Source organism: Lygodium microphyllum, chromosome 27, assembly GCF_053477565.2.
Source record: "Lygodium microphyllum isolate KBCC chromosome 27, Lygodium_microphyllum_v1.1.10, whole genome shotgun sequence".
Classification (NCBI taxonomy): domain Eukaryota; kingdom Viridiplantae; phylum Streptophyta; class Polypodiopsida; order Schizaeales; family Lygodiaceae; genus Lygodium; species Lygodium microphyllum.
The window spans coordinates 81,435,742-81,441,034 of NC_141161.1; the positions used below are offsets into that span (position 1 = coordinate 81,435,742).

Below are 5,293 nucleotides of genomic sequence, written 5' to 3' on the forward strand. Positions count from 1 at the left end.
CAACACTCGGCTCTACCTAATTTTTCCTAATTAATGTTTCATTCAATCTCTTGAGAGAATCTCCTAGCTTACCAGAACTACCCATCCATAGGACGGATCCATCAGGGATCTCGCCCACCCGCTTCCCATAAATGGTTTTCTTTAGCTTTCTAATTACCTATCACATTAAGTTATGGCATATAAAAGTAACTTTGTTAATTAATATTGTTACCATAGGTTTCTTAGCAATTTTATAGCACAAGAAAAAGACAAAGAAAACAATCTTTTGGCAAAACATATTTATTTATTAATTTGCAAATTTATTTACTATAATGGAGGGAAATACCTAGTGTCACATTGACCTAGGTATAAAAGGTGTGAAGGACATTGGCATGGGACCAATTTATGAATATACATCTGTTCTTTCACCTTCTTCACCTTCTTCCTTGTCCTTCCATGGCTGCCAGCCATTTCTCTCTCCTCTTCTCCTCTTTCTCTCTCTACTCCTAGTATTTCTCTCTCCTCATCACCCTCTTTCACTCTCTTCTCTCTCTTCTGCAGTCTCTCTCTCTCTCTTCTTTCTCTCTCTCCTGTCCTCTCTCTTACAAGTGGTATCAGAGCTTAGGCTTCTTGATCCCAGTTTGGTTACATTTCAACTAATTTTTCCTATTTCTTTAATCAGGTCATCTATGCAGACAAGTACTAGGGGTACAGACTTACATGTAGTAGTACATTAACCAGTGGACATTACCAAGGAGAAGACAGGCTGCATTGAAGGCATTCTCAAAAGTTGGAGTTTACAGATCCTTCTTTCCAGATGGCACTCAGCTCGCTGTCAAGGTCTTCAAATACACAAATCTGTCTACCAGCCTCTTGAAGTGAACTCCCAGAATTTTCACAAACTGAAGGCCTTGCAGGCTCCTCAGCACTTTCAGAAGAGTCCTCGCTCTCTGAAGAAGTTTCCTACTTGCTAGATGGCTTGCCATTCTTGGTAGTACTGACCTTTGCATGAGGAATTAGATTGATTGATGTTTATCTTCCACAACTCCTCAACTTGGAATGAGTAACGTAAGGCTTTCCCATTGCCTGAGGTGTCAGAAAATCTCAACCACAAACCATGAAGCGATTTTGAAGGACATAGGCAATGAACAGCAAGAACTGAGCAGTTGAGAGAGGCCCGCTTAAACCCCAGGCAGTCTAGGTGAAGAAGGGAAGTCTCTGTCAGAAATCCCATCCCAATGATGGGGTTGCAGATGCTCTCTAGCCCCTTCATCTGGTCATCAAAATCCTCGGAACGAGCTAGCTGGTTGTGATCCAACCATTGGATCGTCTGTTCTTGGTAGTGAACAAGCACTTTACAACTCTGGTGTGCTTCTTCTTGAGCTTCTCACAGTGTTTCCATGGAACATCCCCATTTTGGGTATCATGGCCATAGGCACATTTGAGGCATTAATTCCATATGCCGCTGTAGCAAGTGGCACAACCAAGCTTGCAGCCACATTGTTGCTGTGTGCAAGGAATGAAGATAACATTCCCATTTGTAACTATTCGTTGCTGCCAAGTCCTTGCTCTACCTAACTGTTTGATGTTTGGCTTGAATTGGTAGTTGAAATTGCCATGGCCAATGATATGGGCATGAGACACAAGCCCTTGCTTTGAAGGTATTGCATGGCCGTGCCCATATCTTCTTCCATCAGACTTGTAACTTCATGTTCAGTTGTTGCCATGGCATCTTGAGAAGACCCTGAGTTTTGACCCAATGCTGCTGCTACCAATGTGTTCTTTCCCTCAGCAGGTAGATCTGCAACAAGTGGTGCAACTGCTACAACACCTCCAAGCCTGCTCATACTAAGGGCCTTCATTTGTTCTACTATCCTTTCCTCCCAGATCCGCTCAGTAATACTGTGGGGATTAGCTGCTTCACCTCTTCCAGATCTTACGTGTGGCTTTAGTGCCCCAACAACAGCACCAACTGCACCTTGAGACTGTGCCATACCTGTATGGCTGTCATATTGTGGCATTGAAATACCTTGACCTTTCTGCATTTATCAAAAGTCACTAATAACAAGCAGACTTCTTGATCCAGCACTAGGTGGTCACCTGTGCACTGATGATTTTGACAGTTTCTTGAGCCTTCTTTGCTTGAAGACAATGGAGCAATAGAGGAGCTTCTGTGACATGAACTTCATATCATAGTGCAAAAATAATTAAGTACGGGCCTAACAGTAATGCATTTCTAGAGCAGGGTGTGTGAAGACCCTTTCATGACAATTGGTGGTGTTGGGTATGCTGGTCAGAGATGTAGTGTGATACACAAGCAATGATATTCCTGTGTGAACTATTGATACACAGGGTTGAACAACACCAACTTTCTTGTTGTTGTGGCTACATTACTATCAACAAGAATAGGTCCACCTTGAGTAGGACCAACACCAGGATCCTCTCCACCATCAAGAAGAATGTCATATATAGGTAGCAATATGCTACTAGATGGATTGGGAATGCATGCATGGTATCTAGACCGTTATGGCTATTACAATGCTCCAGGAGCACCTTGTTACAGCAATATGGTTATGTCAGGTGTGAATGACAACCATGCATCACCTATTGCTGGTAATTTTGGATTGTATGGAATGCATGCAAAGAGCACAGGGCCCCCATATGGGCTTCAATCCATGCACGAACAACAGCCATCATCTGGTTTTGGGCAGCACCATGCATATATGTATGATGTTCATGCTTATTCCCATGGGCAGCAGTGTGCATATGGAAAGGTCATCAAAAGTACCATAGAGAAAATAATGTTCAGCAAGCTTGATGCTGGAATGGTTGATATGATGGTTGCATTGGCACATGTGCTCATGATATTTGATGATACAATGATGGCTACAGAAATAGTAGATGTTGTTTTGGTTGAGCGGGTACTTGTACAACAATTAACACTTAATGCCCCTCAGTTGGTACAACAATGTATTGTGGAGGCTCTTGTAAACCTCTATGGCAATATTGTTTTGCAAGAAGGCCTAGATCATGTACAACACAAGAACATGCTGATTGATCTAATTGCTAGGACTGATGCAGAAGCTCAAGGGGACTCTATGCAATCATTGATCGAATTGTGCAGGAATGAGTGTGGACAGCCACCCTATTACGAGCATTGTGGTGCATATGATCACAAGCAACGTGTAGATGATGAGTACTCTATGCATGATGTCGATGTCTATGAGCAGTTTTCTTGTGATCAATATGTTGGGGGGCAGCATGATGTTACTCGAGGAAAGATTCTCACCCATGCTGATATAAGATGACTGCATGCTCAAGGGCTATGCTACCGATGTGTTGAGCCTATGTCCTCCAATCAAAAGGATACATGTAGGAAAAGGAATGCTAAACTTAGAGTTTTTGGATGACAAGAACAATGAAGAGGAAGACGAACAAGCGGATGACATAGTGGATCATGAAGATCATGAGCAAATCGTTGATCAAGTGGGCATTCCACTGCAGCCCCATGAGGAGACCCTTCAGTCCAAGGATGTTGTGTTTGTATGCCCGGTAATTGCCAAGAATGCTAGGATCATGGACATGCAACACATCGAGAATGATGCAAGAAAAATTTCAAAGTATGCAACACTGTATGTTTCCAATAGCATCCATGCACATGCCAAGTTTAATCATATGATCATCAGAGACTTGATGCAAAAGTCAACAGTCATGAATATTCAAGCTTCACTCATGAATGATAATCCACTGCATGGAAGGGATCACCACTTTCCTTTTGATCCCGGTGGCAGTGCTGAGACCCACGTTTGTATGGATGACCTGCACGCTAGTTATGCTTACCATGTAGGTTATCCATTTGATCCTGGGGGTTGAAAGAAAGCTCTATCTACATCAGCACTCCCTGTGTAGTCCCCTCACCTTGAGGCGGCAACCTTGGCTGAAGACGACTTGATTTGGGCATGTTTTGCAGTAGACAACCATCTACTTTCGAGCAATTTTGGGCCTGCATTAAGTGCACCCTTGCATGATCTAGCTAGGCTGAAAGTACCCTCAACGAGCTTCGTTTTGACATGTCACACGCCTCAATCGGAGATGCCCATAGGAAGCTATGACCAGTTTTCTTCAGTAGGCTTGTTCTAGACAACATGCTGTCCACTGCTTGTCAGCCCTAATTATCAAGAATTGGAGGCCAAACTCATATGCTATCAACTTGCACATGTCATATACATCATATCCACAATTCTATGCCCCAATTCCACATGATATTGTACTCCACCGTACCCATATTCTCCTTTGTAATGTTGAGCAGAGTAGTACTCTGCAAAACCCCCCCCCCCCCCCCCCCCTAACTATCTTTTCCCACTTGTAACGCTGTACAGAGTAGTACTCTGTAGCCCACTACCTGGCCATACCAATAAGTCCAATCTTTGTTTTTGATGACAAAAATTTTATTTTGAGTGGGGATGGATTGTAATGGAGGGAAATACCTAGTGTCACACTGACCTAGGTATAAAAGGTGTGAAGGACATTGGCATGGGACCAATTTGTGAATATACATTTGTCCTAGGTATAAAAAGTGCGAAGGACATTGGCATGGGACCAATTTATGAATATACATATGTACTTTCACCTTCTTTACCTTCTTCCATGTCCTTCCATGGCTACCAGCCATTTCTCTCTCCTTTTCTCCTCTTTCTCTCTCTACTCCTAGTCTTTCTCTCTCCTCGTCACCTCTTTCTCTCTCTTATGCAGTCTCTCTCTCTGTTCTTTCTCTCTCTCCTGTCCTCTCTCTTACATTTACAATGATTTTTCCCTTCTGCCTACGCAAAAGATAAACCTTCGTTCAACAAAAAATCCCTTTGGTCTACATAGAAGAAAAAAAACCCTCCAAGATTTCTGTCCCTTCACTAGTAACAGGGACTCCATGATCCCATCCTTAATCATGTGAGGGTCAGGCAGTTTCCTAGGAGCGATCAAGAGATTTACGGCCAGAGCCCCCTTACACTCTCGCCTTCTCCTGCCTAATGGATTCCTCATTGAGCGACCTCTCACCGTTAGGGACGGTCCAAAGCTCCTCGTAGCAGTACAAAACAATCCCCCTTGGAGCAGGGTTCCATATCTAGCTGTGGGGGAGGCATAGTGCAATCTTTTCTCTTATTATCTGGATTATATATTTACAATCATATCTAATTGCTACAAGCACAATCAATCTTTCGTGTGCAACCATCAATGCATACACAAATAAAAAAGAAACAGCAACAAGTGTTTTTAGCATAGGAAGTAGCTCCACCCAAATCTAGTGTTTCTCTTTTAA

General features: G+C 42.9%; 1 pseudogene; it reads right to left on the minus strand.

The window, feature by feature from the left end:
- Nucleotides 1–1,334: 1,334 nt before the first annotated feature.
- Nucleotides 1,335–2,024, minus strand: LOC148012525 (bHLH transcription factor RHL1-like; annotated as a pseudogene).
- Between the last annotated feature and the right edge of the window lie 3,269 nt (nucleotides 2,025–5,293).